Source organism: Macaca mulatta, chromosome 3, assembly GCF_049350105.2.
Source record: "Macaca mulatta isolate MMU2019108-1 chromosome 3, T2T-MMU8v2.0, whole genome shotgun sequence".
NCBI classification, from domain to species: Eukaryota; Metazoa; Chordata; class Mammalia; order Primates; family Cercopithecidae; genus Macaca; species Macaca mulatta.
Window position 1 is genome coordinate 91,527,641 of NC_133408.1, and position 17,977 is coordinate 91,545,617.

A 17,977-nucleotide genomic window follows, 5' to 3' on the forward strand; every position below is an offset into this window, starting at 1 on the left:
TATTGCAACCCCCGCTTTTTTTTGTTCTCCATTTGCTTGGTAAATCTTCCTCCATCCCTTTATTTTGAGCCTATGTATGTCTCTGCGTGTGAGATGGGTCTCCTGAATACAGCAGACTGATGGGTCTTGACTCTTTATCCAGTTTGCCAGTCTGTGTCTTTTAATTGGAGCATTTAGTCCATTTACATTTAAGGTTAAGATTGTTATATGTGAACTTGATCCTGCCATTATGATATTAACTGGTTATTTTGCTCGTTAGTTGATGCAGTTTCTTCCTTGCCTCGATGGTCTTTACATTTTGGCATGTTTTTGCAATGGCTGGTACCGGTTGTTCCTTTCCATGTTTAGTGCTTCCTTCAGGATCTCTTGTAAGGCAGGCCTAGTGGTGACAAAATCTCTAAGCATTTGCTTATCTGTAAAGGATTTTATTTCACCTTCACTTATGAAACTTAGTTTGGCTGGATATGAAATTCTGGGTTTAAAATTCTTTTCTTTAAGAATGTTGAATATTGGCCCCCACTCTCTTCTGGCTTGTAGAGTTTCTGCCGAGAGATCTGCTGTTAGTCTGATGGGCTTCCCTTTGTGGGTAACCCGACCTTTCTCTCTGGCTGCCCTTAAGATTTTTTCCTTCATTTCAACTTTGGTGAATCTGGCAATTATGTGTCTTGGAGTTGCTCTTCTCGAGGAGTATCTTTGTGGCATTCTCTGTATTTCCTGGATTTGAATGTTGGCCTGCCCTACTAGGTTGGGGAAGTTCTCCTGGATGATATCCTGAAGAGTGTTTTCCAACTTGGTTCCATTTTCCCCCTCACTTTCAGGCACCCCAATCAGACGTAGATTTGGTCTTTTTACATAATCCCATACTTCTTGCAGGCTTTGTTCATTTCTTTTTCTTCTTTTTTCTTTTGGTTTCTCTTCTCGCTTCATTTCATTCATTTGATCCTCAATCACTGATACTCTTTCTTCCAGTTGATCGAGTCGGTTACTGAAGCTTGTGCATTTGTCACGTATTTCTCGTGTCATGGTTTTCATCTCTTTCATTTCGTTTATGACCTTCTCTGCATTAATTACTCTAGCCATCAATTCTTCCACTTTTTTTTCAAGATTTTTAGTTTCTTTGCGCTGGGTACGTAATTCCTCCTTTAGCTCTGAGAAATTTGATGGACTGAAGCCTTCTTCTCTCATCTCGTCAAAGTCATTCTCCGTCCAGCTTTGATCCGTTGCTGGCGATGAGCTGCGCTCCTTTGCCGGGGGAGATGCGCTCTTATTTTTTGAATTTCCAGCTTTTCTGCCCTGCTTTTTCCCCATCTTTGTGATTTTATCTGCCTCTGGTCTTTGATGACGGTGATGTACTGATGGGGTTTTGGTGTAGGTGTCCTTCCTGTTTGATAGTTTTCCTTCTAACAGTCAGGACCCTCAGCTGTAGGTCTGTTGGAGATTGCTTGAGGTCCACTCCAGACCCTGTTTGCCTGGGTGTCAGCAGCAGAGGCTGCAGAAGATAGAATATTTCTGAACAGCGAGTGTACCTGTCTGATTCTTGCTTTGGAAGCTTCCTCTCAGGGGTGTACTCCACCCTGTGAGGTGTGGGATGTCAGACTGCCCCTAGTGGGGGATGTCTCCCAGTTAGGCTGCTCAGGGGTCAGGGACCCACTTGAGCAGGGAGTCTGTCCCTTCTCAGATCTCAGCCTCCGTGTTGGGAGATCCACTGCTCTCTTCAAAGCTGTCAGACAGAGTCGTTTGCGTCTGCAGAGTTTTCTGCTGCGTTTGTTATAGTTTACTGTGCCCTGTCCCCAGAGGTGGAGTCTACAGAGACAGGCAGGTTTCCTTGAGCTGCTGTGAGCTCCACCCAGTTCGAGCTTCCCAGCGGCTTTGTTTACCTACTTAAGCCTCAACAATGGCGGGCGCCCCTCCCCCAGCCTCGTTGCTGCCTTGCGGGTAGATCATAGACTGCTGTGCTAGCAATGAGGGAGGCTCCGTGGGTGTGGGACCCTCCCGGCCAGGAGTGGGATATGATCTCCTGGTGTGCCTGTTTGCTTAAGGCGCAGTATTGGGGTGGGAGTTACCCGATTTTCCAGGTGTTGTGTGTCTCAGTTCCCCTGGCTAGGAAAAGGGATTCCCTTCCCCCTTGCGCTTCCCAGGTGAGGCAATGCCTCGCCCTGCTTCAGCTCTCGCTGGTCGGGCTGCAGCAGCTGACCAGCACCGATCGTCCGGCACTCCCCAGTGAGATGAACCCAGTACCTCAGTTGAAAATGCAGAAATCACCGGTCTTCTGTGTCGCTCGCGCTGGGAGTTGGAGACTGGAGCTGTTCCTATTTGGCCATCTTGCTCCGCCCCCCCATATACTGTATTCTTAAAACTAGAGAAAAGAAAATGCTATTAAAATCATAAGATAAAATATATTTGCTATTTGTTAATATTAAGTTGAAGTGGATCATTAATAAGGTCTACATCCTCATCATCTTCACATTGAGTAGGCTGAAGAGGAGGGATTGGTCTTGCTGTCTCAGGGGTCATAGAGGCGGAAGGAAATCCACGTAAAAATGGATTTGCACAGTTCAAACCTGTGTTGATCAAGGGTCAACTGTATTTTCAAAGTTCGATATATAAATACAAAAATAGAAATAAGACCAAATCTTTCTCGGACTGGCTGAAAAAGCAAAATCTGGACAAATGCTGGTTATAAGATATGTGCCTAAGACAAAATGACACACAATAATTGCAAATGCAGAGTTGACCAAGAAATACCAGCAAAGGCAAAGTCCCAGTGCAATGAGTCGGGAGAGGAGGTGGCGGGGAAAGAGCAAATAAACATCAGGCAAAGTAAAATTGAAAATACAAAGATACGAAAAAGAAAGTTATTTTATAATACACATGGTCCTCAACTCGCAACAGAGTTATATCCCAATAAACCTTTTGTAAGTTGAAAATATCTTAAGTCGAAAATGCATTTAATATACCTACCTACTGAACATCTGAGCTTAGCCTAGCCTACCTTAAATGTGCTGAAAACACATTAGCCTACTGGGCAAAATCAGCTAACACAAAGCCTATTTTTTAAGAAAGTGTTGAGTATCTCATATACTGCATATTGCAAGCCCAGGAGAAGATCAAAATTCAAAATTTGAAGTACATCCAAATTACAACAGTTTCACACTATCACAGAGTCGAAAAATCTAGGTGAACCATTGTAAGTTGCAGACCCTCTGTACTCTTTTATGTTGGTACTTTTTTTCATGTCTCTGTCTGTGTGCTAAATAAAATAGAATATTTTATTCATCAAGAATATCTACATGCTAAATAAAATCACCTTGAAATATATAAACCAATACTATTATATATAGAAGAGAAGTGATGAGCACCATTCCTTAGGTAGAGACTTCAAATAATGGCATATATATGATTAACTGAATTTGAAAGATGTTTTGGATCTCTTCTCTACAAAAAACTTAAAAAGCCAGACATGGTGGTGCATGCCTGTAGTCTTAGCTGCTTAGCTGAGGCGGGAGGATTGCTTGAGCCCAGGAGTTCAAGCCTGCAGTGAACCATGATCGAGCGACTGCACTCCAGCCTGGGCAACAGAGTGAAACCCTGTGACCAAAAAAAAAAAAAAAGAAAAAGAGAAAAGAAATAAAAAATAAAGATGTTTAGATATACATAGTCTACAAAAAATATACATAATATATCTTTGGAAAATGTTCCTCATATAGATGGCCACAAAGAAAATCTTTACACCATGAGACAGAATGTAAGTATAAAGGTTTCATAGCAATACCCAAAACATCCTCCCCCAAAAACAATTATTTCAAATATGACTAAAATTTTAAAACAATACAGATCATTTTAGATGATTTCTCTGATCTTCTATTACAAAAAGGGAAATCCACAGGTGTCAGTGATAAGGAAAGAACTGAAATCCAAAGCACTAAACTTGTGGCTGAGGCTGTGGCCTCCCCAGGGTGGTAGTTGTCTTGAGAGAGGTGTAAGTTCTAGTGTCCAGGTGGGGATTTAGAGAACAGGCCTCATTTGCATATTAATGAGGAAGAGAACTGTTTTCCCACAAAAGCCAGGATCTTAAGAGGGCTACACCCTCATTTGCAAGTTAGCTGGTGGGGGAACCCTAACCATTGGCGTACGAAGCTAACATGAAATCTTCTCTGACTAGGCTGTGGGAGAAAAAAGACTCACAATCTATAATGAGTAAGAGTAAGATTAGACACCCCAAAACTTGACACAATAGAATAAAAACATGAAAATCAAATAAAGTGCCTGCCTAGGCCTCCCAAAGTGCTGGGATTACAGGTGTGAGCCACCATGTCTGGCCTAAGATAAACATATTTTAAATAGTATTGAAATCCCCAGAACAATAAAGAGATGACAAAAGCAATAAAACATGAAAAATATAGGCTTTGGAAAAAATGAACTCAGTGTTATGTTAAATATAGGTTAGACACAACTGAAGAGAGAATTAATCAGCTGAAAAACAGATCTGAGAAAATTACCCAAAAGGCAGTGCAAAGAATTGAGAAAAAAAAATGACTGTTAGGCAGCTTGAAGGTGAGAACTCTTAACAGAAGTTCCAAAAGGAAAGAAGAGCAATTGGTGGAAATGCAGTATTTCAAGGAATAATGGCTGAAGATTTGCTAGTAAAACAAATCCTTAGATTTGGAAATATAAAAACTCCCAAGCAAGATAAATAAATATGCATTGATAAAAATCACAATGACCCTGAAAAACACCAAAGACAGAGAAAATGTTAGAGAGAAAAACGATCACCTTCACAGCAAGTGTTAGACTAACAGGTATTGCTCCTTCAGTAGCAACAATGGAAGAGGGCTCTGAGTAATTTTTTTTTTTTTTTAATATACTTTAAGTTCTGGGATACATGTGCAGAATGTGCAGGTTTGTGACGTAGGTATACACATGCCATGGTGGTTTGCTGCACCCATCAACCCATCATATACATTAGGTATTTCTCCTAATGCTATGCCTCCCCTAGATCCCCAACCCCTGACAGGCCCTGGTGTGTAACGTTCCCCTCCCTGTGTCCATGTGTTCTCATAATTCAACTCCCACTTATTATTGAGAACCTGTGGTGTTTGATTTTCTGTTCCTGTGTTAGTTTGCTGAGAATTATGCTTTCCAGCTTCAACTACGTCCCTGTAAAGGACACAAACACATTCTTTCTTATGGCTGCATAGTATTCCATGGTGTATATATGCCACATTTTCTTTATCCAGTCTATCATTTATGCGCATTTGGGTTGGTTCCAAGTCTTTGCTATTGTGAACAGTGCTGCAATAAACATACGTGTGCATCTGTCTTTATAGTAGAATGATTTATAATCCTTTGGGTATATACCCAGTAATGGGATTGCTGGGTCAAATACTTTTTCTGGTTCTAGATCCTTGAGGAATTGCTACACTGTCTTCCACAATGGTTGAACTAATTTACACTCCCACCAACTATGTAAAAGCATTCCCATTTCTCCACATGCTCTCCAACATCTGTTGTTTCCTGACTTTTTAATGATCGCCATTCTCACTGGCATGAGATGGTATTTGGCATGGTGGTTTTGATTTGCGTTTCTCTAATGACCAGTGATGATGAGCTTTTTTTCATATTTGTTGGCCACATAAATGTCTTCTTTTGAGAAGTGTCTATTCATAATCTTCTCCCACTTTTTGATGGAGTTGTTTGTTTCTTCTTGTAAATTTGTTTAAGTTCTTTGTAGATTCTGGATATTAGCCCTTTGTCTGATGGATAGACTGCAAAAATTTTCTCCCATTATGTAGGTTGCTTGTTCACTCTGATGATAGTTTCTTTTGCTGTGCAGAAGCTCTTTAGTTTAATTAGATCCCATTTGTCAATTTTGGTTTTTGTTGCAATTGCTTTTGGTGTTTTAGTCATGAAGCCTTTGCCCATGCCTATGTCATGAATTGTATTGCCTAGGTTTTCTTCTAGGGTTTTTATGGTTTTAGGTCTTACACTTAAGTATTTAATCCATCTTGAGTTAATTTTTATATAAGGTGTAAGGAAGGGGTCCAGTTTCAGTTTTCTGCATATGGCTAACCAGTTTTCCCAACATTATTTATTTATTAAACATTATTTATTTTCTCCATTGCTTGTTTTTGTTATGTTTGTCAAAGATCAGATGGTTGTAGATATGTGGCATTATTTCCGAGGCCTCTGTTCTATTGTTCCATTGGTCTATATATCTGTTTTGGTACCAGTACCATGCTCTTTTGGTTACTGTAGCCTTGTAGCATAGTTTGAAGTCAGGTGGTGTGATGCCTCCAGCTTTGTTCTTTTTGCTTAGGATTGTCTTGGCTATACGGGCTCTTTTTTCGTTTCATATGAAATTTAAAGTAGTTTTTTCTAATTCTGTGAAGAAAGTCAATGGTAGCTTGATGGGGATAGCATTGAATCTATAAATTACTTTGGGCAGTATGGCCATTTTCATGATATTGATTCTTCCTATCCACGAGCATGGAATGTTTTTCCATTTGTTTGTTTCCTCTTGTATTTCCTTGAGCAGTGGTTTGTAGTGCTCCTTGAAGAGGTCCTTCACATCCCTTGTAAGTTGTATTCCTAGGTATTTTATTCTCTTTGTAGCAATTGTGAATGGGAGTTCACTCATGATTTGGCTCTATGTTTGCCTGAGTATTTTTATGTCACAGAGTACATTGAAAGTTATGATGCCTGCACAACACACGAGGGTAAGCAGATAAGGCTGCTCATCAGGAAGGGCCACAGCCCAAGCCCTGCCCTGACACCCTGACAACAAGACCATCAATTCTTCTGCATACCAGTGCCCAGTCAGCAGTGCATTGCAATGAGGAGAGAGGTATATGCTGCAGCACCCGTGGAGAAGCTCTGGAATGGAGGGCTGATGATATGTTTTCACAGCATTGAAAGAAGATAATTTTAAGTAGAATTGTATTCCCAGTTAAACTGTCACTCAAGAATGGAAACAAAATAAAGACATTTCCAATAAGGTTAAAGGGAATTTGTCACTCACAGATGATCTCTAAGAGTAAGAGAAAGAAGGATAATTTTGAAAGCAAATCTAAACCAGAAATAGCTGTGTAAAAGACACAATGATAATAACTAATTTAAGGTGTATTAAGTTTTAACACACCTTTTAACTAATAATAACTAATTTAAGGTGTCTTAAAACTATGTGGAATTAAAATACAGAATAATGTAACGTACAATGAAAGTCTATAACATAACCTAAACTACTTTATCCTCCTTTCAGTTTTCAGAAGCTTAGAGATACTGATAATCTTTAGACTTTAAATCAACTCTACATGTTAAAATTGGGGAATAACTATTGAAAATATTAGAAACAAAATGTGTGACTTCTCTATCAACAGAAGAGGAAAAAGATAAAGAAAATTAAATTAATTCAACAATAAATAAGAAAAAATGAATGATTCGATGAAAAATGTAAAAAGGAAATAAACAGGCAATTAACAAAATATCAGTATAACTGACCGGGGAGTAATTGAAAAAAATACCATCAAAAAAACTTGAAGAAATACACATTAAAATGATACATGTTTTTGGCCTATCAACTTGGCAAATTTTTGTATGATTAAAGATGATTTCTCTTAATGTATAAGTGGTATTAAAAAATCAACAAAAAACCAGAATAATTTAGCATAGTATAATCCAAAATAAATGTGGACTTAAAATAGTAAATAAATTATCTATGAATAAGCAAAGAAATCAATAAACAAAGAAAATGTTTAAGGTCACAAATAATATTAAAAGGCACATTCACATCGCAAGACAAAATTTGAGAACATTTTTTAAATATTCAGTGATGGTGAAAGGGTAATAAAACAGGCTCTCACAATCTCTCTGGAAAAAATTTGGTTATATATAGCCAAAGTTTTCAAAATATGACTGACTCTTGACTTTGCAATTTTACTCATCAAATGGAGCTGCTCTGTTTGTTTTATCTGTTTATTTGCTACACACCTATGTATGATTTTGTTTCATGAAAGGATTCCAGTGTTTAAAATAAAATTGTAAAACCTCAGACTAAAATAAACTATGAGACATCCATTTATACCGTGACATACATGACTAACATTCACAATCATGTGAAGTGGTCCATTGAAAGGAAAGATGTTAATAAGATGTTAACTGAAAAAAATAGCTCATAAAACTCTATGAAAATGCATATGGATTTTATTTTAGAATGTCAGTGTGTGTGTTGTATATATGCCTAGAAAAGCATTCAGAAGGATATACACAAATGTGTTTTTTTTTGTTTGTTTTTGTTTTGAAACAGAGTCTCACTCTGTCACCCTGGCTGGAGTGCAGTGGGGCGATCTCAGCCCACTGCAACCTCTGCCTCCAGGGTTCAAGTGATTCTCCTGCCTCAGCCTCCCGAGTAGCTGGGATTACAGGCACCCACCACCACACCCAGCTAATTTTTGTATTTTTAGTAGAGACAGGGTTTCACCATGTTGGCCAGGCTGGTCTCAAACTCCTAACCTTAGGTGATCCTCCTGTCTCGGCCTCTCAAAGTACCGGGATTACAGGCATGAGCCATCATGCTCAGCCCTAATAATGTGTTTTTAGTAGTTTTCTCTGATTGACTAGAACTCTGGGAATTTATGTTTTCTTGTTTGTGTAATGAAAGTCTATATTTCAGATTTTTGTAATGGGAGCATGTCTTGCATTTGAAATAAGAAAAGTTTATTTTGAATTTTTAAATTCAGTGTCAGCAGATTAAGGACCTGGACTAACTTTATCCACTCGATCCCCTACATTACCTTCTTGCCCACTGCACTCTAACTTCCTGCTTCATTCCAACCTCTACCAATACACCATGCTTCTATTTATCTACCACCTATTGTTGACACTCAATTTGCTTCCCTTGACCTCTGACCTCAGCTCTCCCATTTCTTCTCTCATCTCACTCCTTCTCTCACCAGGCCTTCCTGTAGTCTCATGGGCAGTGGTACCCCTACCCTCACTCCTACTCTGTCTGTCTCAGATTTTTGCAAAAGTTTCCAACAGCAATGAGGATACCTGCCTATTTGGATGATGCAATTTAATGGGTAAAATCACAGACTCTTAGGAGTCACTAATCTGACCCACTGTCCAAGTATAGGAAGTCCATCCTCAAGCCAGCCTCCGCTGGAAAACTATAGAGCCAAAAACCAACTACCCGCCAAAATGTCCCCCTTTGAACACAGAATAATCTGAATATACACAAGAATATAAGAACATTCATTACATTTAGTGACTTCCCTCTATGCACTCCTTAAGGCCATATGGATACATTTAATTTGACTTCTTCACAACAGCCTTTCAATATTTGAAAACAACTATTATGTCCCTTTTAGTTTTCTGTTTTTCTATTTCTTTTCAACCCTTCCTATGTGACATGGTTTGCAGCTTAGCTTCAACAGATAAATTTTCGTTCAGTGATGTTCCATTTAAAATAGATCACTTGAAACCCATTAGTTTTCTAAATGTGTTTTGACAGTCCAGCAAACAAAAGGCTTTACTTAACTTGCAGAGTAGTTTTGCACATTTAAAGCTGAAGAACACAACCGTTTTAATTTTATTATGCCATTTCATTTTGTTTTTGGAATCAGGTAACAATGTTGCCCTAAAACTCTAAGAGATTGAGCAAGATCTGTTGATACCAAACATAGTTTTTAAGATGAGAGGCATAAAAAATGAGACACTAAAAATTAATAATCTATGAGTGCTTTTCTAGCTAACTCTTCTGAGTGTTTGAGAGGAAGGAAGAAACAAAATGTGTGTGTGTGTGTGTGTGTGTGTGTGATAATTACTAATTGTTGAGGAAAGGCCTAATTTGGGGCCAATGTTAGAGTTCTTTAGTTGTTAAAATATATATATATTGACTTTGAAGGCCTGTGTCAATTCCATATTCAACACTTGCTTGCTGTTTTGACTTCAGGTAAGTTATTTCCTGGTTGGTAAAACTTTGTGCAATCTTTACTAACAATGGTCGAAGGATTATATTAAATCGTGTTTATACATTTCAACGAATAGTGTCTAGTATATAGTGAATACTCGATAATTAGTGCCTAGTAAATACTTATTGCTAGACCTTTCTAGTGCCCAAAATCAAGCTCATGCCACTTGGAGGCCCCCCTTTGAGTTTTGGAATCAGATTACACTCATCCCTCCTCCCAAATGTGTTGTTGACCATGTGGATTTTACAATTAACTAAAATCCTCATATTTCTTTCTCATGAATTAACAGTGTCTCATTTTCCAAATCCCACTATCCAAATCTCACCCCCACCTTCCTATGTGGTGGTGCTAGGTGTTATGCAAATAGGCCCAATTCCAGATAGATATTACCTAGAAAACCAACATCTGTGGTTCAATCTGCAGGAGTAGAGCTAAAAATGGAACCTGAGTCAACATGCAGGAGTCAGGCAGAAGCAGCAAAAAATGGCACCAGGGTCAGGAGCTAAGGGGTATTCTATGTGGCACCAGAAATAATGGCAAAATCCCTGCGACGTGCCTTTATTGGACATCAGGCATGTGGTGCTCATGTGGTTTTGGCTGCCACTGATACGAGTTAGCTACTGTTGACTGACAACCTGGTGCAAGGCATTGTGCTAAATACTCTCCTTGCATTTTATCATTTCTCTCTCTGAATACTCCCAGGAGGTTGGTATTACTACCTACTTTACCTATAAAAAGTCAAAAGCTCAGAGCATTTAGGTCACTCCCCAAGGTCACACAGTAAGAAAGGGGTTAAGTAAGGGGCTGTTAGGCTTTATCTGATTCCATGGGCTCTGCTGTCCTCAAAAGGACAGTTTGTGTTAGACTTTCACACGTTGATAATTGTGTTATTCACTTTTTTGATCCCAAGTTTGGGGCTTCCCATTTCTCTTTTGGATGGAGGAAACAGGCCACTACATTTTGCTAGTGGATGTTCTGGTCATAAGTTGTAAGAGAACGTCCTCTCTGTTCTCAGTATAACCCCCAAACTTGGATTTATCCTGGGTTCTCCCAACTTTCCTCTACCTGGTCCTTCTCTCTTCTATATTTGCTCTTAGTTAACTTCTCCTTGAGATCACGGTGGTCCTTGAAAGCTGCAAGGTAGTTCTTTGAGAGGGTTACATTCCAAAATATATGCTAGAAGTTGTTATTCCGAAACATATGCCTTTCAGCACCATAGGGTCACTCCTTTGCGACAAGAAACATCCACAGTTCTTCCAATAAACAGCTTTCTAGCTTTCTCACATTACAGACCAGTAGCTCTTTGAAAAGTGAGAACATTCCTTCTCAAGACTGGATTTTGCATTTTTCTGTTTTCATTTGGAAAAGAGTGATATGCCATCATCACAAAATGCAAAGCAGAAGGGAGAGTAGGAGCCTGGGCGGGGTGGGGCTTGGCCTCAGCGGAGCCTGCTGTGGGCGATATTGCTGTGCTGGTGCAGTTGCCAGCTGCATGCAGCTCTCTAGGAGCAGGTGCTCAAGGGTGACATCACCTCTATGAAGAGGAAAGCAATGTCACATCCTCCTGCCCTGGCTTGAGGCCCTCTGTCTCTGGCACCTACTGCGAGTAGAGTGAGGAGAAATGAACAGTCATACATGCAATTTCGTTTGGCTCAAGTCATCTCAGCATCTGTAAAGCAAGAATACATCCATCACCAAATAAAGTCATTATCGAAGCAGCTGTTACCCAGACATGACTCTCAGCTGGGGAGGTGGGAGAGCAATTTATCTCTTAGCAGCAGCTTGCCAACATCTAACCTGTGATTTACAGAGGAGAAGAAATCCTCAGAATATAAAGTTCAGGCAGACATATAAGGAACGACTCTTCAATTCTTCTGTAAAAAATATCCATTGTTTTTTTAATATGTAAAATACTCAGAGAAAATTTAGAAAGTTCAAAAACAGCTACCCAGGGGAAAAAGTTATATCTATCAAGAAAATAACTATCATTAGTATTTAATATATATTCCTTCCAGGCAAATAAAACCGAGAATATTCTGTATATTTATATGTACTTGTATCACCAGTTGAATGGAATCAGCTGGGGAGAATGAATCTGTCATACACTTGCCCTCGAAGTAGCCAGGTTTCCTCAGGGTCTCCTTCAGTGATCCCATTCATCTTCTTCTGAAGTTTAATATCTTGTTCCTGTGACCATTCCTCCTGACCTCTGGAAAAGCCTCCTGGCAGGTCTAGCTGCTCTTGACTTCACACACAAGATATCTCTGTATGTTTCTCAATATTCAGCATTCATGGGTGAGAAGGACAGCAAAATTAAGTAAATCCTACATATCACATGGAGGAAAGCTGCAGGAAATACTTCGAGTCAGGGGCAAATGAGAAGATGCAGGATGCTAGCAGGCCGTTCACAGACCTCCACTTGAAGAACAAAGAACATAGAAATACTGGCCAAGTCAGGCTGGATTTAGATCTGCTTCCCTTATGCTGAGTAATTGGAACTCACTGCAATTCCATTGGAGTACTTTTGCTCAGCCCTCTTTAAAAGCTCTTCAAACAAAAGGGATACAAGGCATACTCCTTAGGGGAACCCATGAATGCTAATATATATCATCCTCTAGGGCCAGGCATTATTGACATTTAGGGCCAGATAAGTCTGTTGTGGAGCTGTCCTGCATGTTCTGAGATGTTTAGCAGCATCCCTGGCCCCTCCCCACTAGACACCAGTAGAACCTGCCCCTCTCCTCCTAGTTGTGACAACCAAAAATGGCTCTAGACATTGCCAAATGTCCCTTGGGGGCAAAATCACCCCAAGTTGAGAACCATTGAGCTACATATGCAATAATCCTACTTGCAAATCACAGGAAAACATTTAGTAACAGCATCCCTAGGGTCACTAGTGCTGAGAGCATCACAGCTTTCTGGGATTGGAGAGAGAAACAACATAAAAATGGATCCACATAGCTCATTTATTTAAATCCTCTCAACAACGTTCCAAAGCAGGCATTATTTCCTTCATTTAACAGGTGAGAAAACTGAGTCTCAGAGGAGGTAAGTAACTTGCCCAAGATCACGTAGCAGGTAAACAGCAGAGCTCCTTCCTCTGCAATAGTGTATCTGGCCAGACAAGATACACTAAGATAAGATAGTGTTCCTGGATCTCAGGCAAGAAAATCTTAGAAATTCTAAATGTATAAATTCTAAATCAGAAGACCTAGAGCATGAGGAGATGGGCTTGAATGGAGGCCAACTTTAGTGACACCAAAACTGAGTAATTCCACAAAGATTTTACCCATTTCTAAATCCTCTGGTCTGTTTAGAATTACTTTGTCAGCAAAACTGTCGTTAGAGTATTTTGTGTACTGATTAGACCCTGCAATTAAGCCTCCTTTGATAAAGGCACGTTAAGACTAATTTTAAATCCTATTACCGTCAGCATGACATCCACTTGAGGCTGTTTTTCAAACAAGTGGCAGTGATTTGCCCAGGGATGTCAGTGTCAGAGTTCATTGCCAGAAGTCTCTGCAGTGGCATCGTCCTCTCCCATTCCTGTCATCCCCTCCAGACACTGTCTGTTCACAGCATGTTAAGCTCAAAGTGCCTTCATACAGGGAAAACCCCGGTGCATCTCTCAAGAGCCCAGACATGCCATGTGTCTTAAGTGTTGGCCTGAATCACATAGCAACAGAAGATTGAGTGTCTAATCAGATTAGTGAGAGGAAAGGCTCTTGGGCCATGGCCTGCAGTCCCTTGACTTGAATTCTCCTGTATTAATAGAAGTCATAGGTGACTTGTGCAGTCCCTGCTTCATTGTGGAGGGATAAAAATAGAGAGATTGATGGAGATTATTAAAAAGCCTCTGGGCCCCAAAGCCTTCCATGGTCACTCAGATCTCTTCTAGTCTTCCTTTGAATAAAACATATGCGCCGGGCACGGTAGCTCATGCCTGTAATCCCAGCACTTTGGGAGGCCGAGACGGGCAGATCATTTGAGGCCAGGAGTTCGAGACCAGCCTGGCCAACGTGGTGAAGCCCCGTTTCTACTAAAAATACAAAAAATTAGCCAGGCTTGGTGATGCGTGCCTGTAGTCCCAGCTACTTGGGAGGCTGAATCACTCGAACCTGGGAGGTGGAGGTTACAGTGAGCTGAGATCATGCCACTGCATTCCAATCTGGGTGACAGAGTGAGACTCCATCTTAAAATAAATAAATAAATAAAACATACGCTAAGCAAGGCGGGAACTGTTAAAGCTGATCTCTCCAGACTTACTTCAACCAATGGAGGAGCCAGCCAGTCCATTTCCATTGCTTAAAATGACACCATGCCCAGAAGTCTGCTGAGTCATGCCAAGTGAGGCAGCACGGGGCAGGACCAGTGGTATGGAATTAATTCTAGAATTACTTCTGGACATCGACCTGGACCCAGTACTAACCATCCTTTTTCTGACTCAACAGTCCCACGTGACTCTGAGGTTGCCTGCTTGATTGATTAAATTGATGGTGGAGACATTACAGGGCTAAATGAGCACAGAGTGGGCAGGGTCGGGGTGGAAGGAACAGATCCGGAGGAAGATGTTTGCATTTATTTAGGACATAGGAGTGCGAGCACCTGTGGGACATTCCAGGAAATATAACATAGGAGGAGGTGAGCTTTCTCTGCCACAACCCCACACTGACATGCCATTCTCCCCATTCACTTGAACCCACCAGGTCCCTGCTCCCTTATCTAGTCAGACTTCTAATTGAAAGGGGGACCTATAGGGAAATGGCAAGGCAGGGTCTTACAATAAGATTTTGGGGGGGGTGCGAAATGAAGGGAGAAGAAGGAAGCTACTGGTTTCTTTGCATTTGAGACCAACCCTTCAAATTCTGGAAGAGCAACTGGGCTACAGCTTTGACCTCCAAGCTCAGTTACAAGGGCCTCAGTTCTTGCCCCCGAAGGACCCCGGGGTATGGAAGTGTCCATTGCTCCACAAACAGCAACTTACTTATTTTCATGTGCTTTTCTTTATTGATATTATTATTTTTAATAACTGTGATGGTTTGAGTGTTTGTGTCACTCCAAAATTCATGTTGAAACTTAATCTCCAGTGTAATACTATTAAGAGGTGGGGTCTTTAGGAGGTGATGAGGCCATAAAGACTCCTCCTTCATGAGTGGGATGAAGGCCTTTATAAAAGAGGCTTCGGGGAACATTTGGCCACCTGAGAATGCAGCAAGAGGCACTTATAAGACGCCTAATGCTGGTGCCTTGATCTTGCCTTGGACTTACCGGTCTTCAAAACTGTAAGCAATAAATTTCTGGTGTTTATAAATTACTCAGTCTAAGGTATTTTGTTATAACATCACAAACAGACTAAGACAATATCTCGACTTTAACATGCTTTTTTGTTGGGTCATTTTAGTGTTCCTTATCCTTTTGATTTTTGTTTCTTGCAATATTTTTTTGCCTTTCTAAAGTGTCTAGAAACTTTAGAGAGTATTTAACTGCTTGCCCATTCAATCATTAACCTTCTGGGTTTTAGAGCCAGAGCTTCCTTTTTTATTATTTTTTCATGCCTTCATCTTTGACATTCTAGCTTACATCATAGTATATAAATTTAGGTTTGTTTTGGTTTTCATTTTAGCTTTTGAGGTTCAGGTTTTGTTTTTAATTGTTTAAATTTTTATTTAAATCTTTCCTTTTATCTATTTGAATTTTTATTTTAATCATTTTATTGATTCATTCAAAAGAACTTTTTTTTTTTAACTTTAAATTCTGGGATACATATGCAGAATGTGCAGGTTTGTTACATAGGTATACATATGCCATGGTGATTTGCTGCACTCACCAACCCTCATCTAGGTTTTAAGCCCCACATGCATTAGGTATTTGTCCTAATGCTATCCCTCCTCTTGCCCCTCATCCTCTGACAGGCCCTGGTGTGTGATGTTTCCCTCCCTGTGTCCATGTGTTCTCATTGTTCATCTCCCACTTATTATTGAGAACATGCAGTGTTTGGTTTTCCGTTCCTGTGTTTGTTTGATGAGAGTGATGGCTTCCAGCTTCATCCATGTCCCTGCAAAGGACACGAATACATTCTTTTTTATGGCTGCAAAGTATTCCATGGTGTATATGTGCCACATTTTCTTTATCCAGTCTATCATTGATGGGCATTTGGGTTGGTTCCAAGTCTTTGCTATTGTAAATAGTGCTGCAATAAACATACTTGTGCATGTGTCTTTATAGTAGAATGATTTATAATCCTTTGATATATACCCAGTAATGGAATTGCTGTATTTCTGGTTCTAGATCCTTGAGGAATTGCTACACTGTCTACCACAATGGTTGAACTAATTTACACTCCCACAAATAGTGTAAAAGTGTTCCCATTTCTCCACATGCTCTCCAGCATCTGTTGTTTCTTGACTTTTTAATGATTGCCATTCTCACTGGCATGAGATGGTATTTGGCATGATGGTTTTGATTTGCATTTCTCTAATGACCAGTGATTATGAGGTTTTTTTCATATGTTTATTGGCCACATAAATGTCTTCTTTTGAGAAGTGTCTGTTCATATCCTTCTCCCACTTTTTGATGGCTTTTTTTGTGTGTATGTAAATTTGTTTACGTTCCTTTTAGATTCTGGATATTAGACCTTTGTCAGATGGGTAGATTGAAAAAATTTTCTCCCATTATGTAGGTTGCCTGTTCACTCTGATGATAGTTTCTTTTGCTGTGCAGAAGTTCTTTAGTTTGATTAGATCTCATTTGTCAATTTTGTTGCAATTGCTTTTGGTGTTTTAGTCATGAAGTCTTTGCCCATGCCTATGTCCCAAATGGTATTGCCTAGGGTTTCTTCTAGGGTTAAAAGAACTTTTTATTCTACGTTTTAAAAATTTCTATCCTTAAAATTTTATCCTGTCTCTCCCAATCATTGTCTTAATAACATTTTCTTTTTAATTTCTCTTTAATAAATTAATTCTTATTTTAAGTCTGTTATTTTTTCCCATTTATTTGTTGTTGCTGTTGTTCATGTTATATAAAAAGCTAGGCTTTTTCATGAAGGTTCTAGATATATTTCCCCAAATTCTCGCACTAACCAGAGATTAGATTTCTTTTCTCTTCTAGCTGTACACTTTCTCTCTGGATAGACCCAATAGATTTTTTCATATAGATTTTTAGAAATGAATTCTAAAACAAAGTATATACACATACACACATTCACTCCTCTTACCTCATGAAACAAAATTTCTTCCTGGTCAATAATTCTTCCTCTGCAGATGGCATATTTGGAGGGCTGGAATAATGATGTGTCACTGCTTGACATTATAAAGAGGAAGGATGGGCTTATCTCTGCCTCCAAATAAGTCAAAGAACAATAGACAAGAGGGATTCCAATGGGCTATAGTCTTGTCCAGGGAGAATAGATGTCATGGGAGCAATGGAACAGGACATTAGACCAATTAATAGAGGTCATCTGAATGCTAAGTTAAGGTTGAGAGGAAAGAGCAGTTTGAGAGAGAGTTCTTGATCTCTACCATGTGCTGAAGGCACCATCCTAAATATAGACATTGCTTCCTTTCATCCTTATAATGACAACTCTGTGTGGAAGGTATTACCCCCATTTTACAGATTAGAAAACTGAGGCTTAGAGAGGTTAAAAATTTGTTCATGACCACATAGGTACTAACTGTTAGAACCAGGGGATGAACTAATGCTCTCTGGTTCTAAAGTCTGTGCTCTAGATACTATCCTCCCCTTCCTCCCTGGGGCAAGATGAAGGAGGAAAAGATTGGAAAGCAAAGAGCAGAACATGGAAAATGTTCTCCAAATACATAACCAGGGAATTTAAGAACTCTGAGGTAAAGAGGAGCTCTACTATATGTGTTTGCTGCATGGGAAATCTGGAGATGAATGGGAGGAAGAAGACCAGGACATTCACCATTGACCAGAGATAAGGCACACAAGGGAGAGAAGGGGATCACAGTAGGACTAGAAGTAGTAACAAACCCTGTCTGCTGGACTCATGC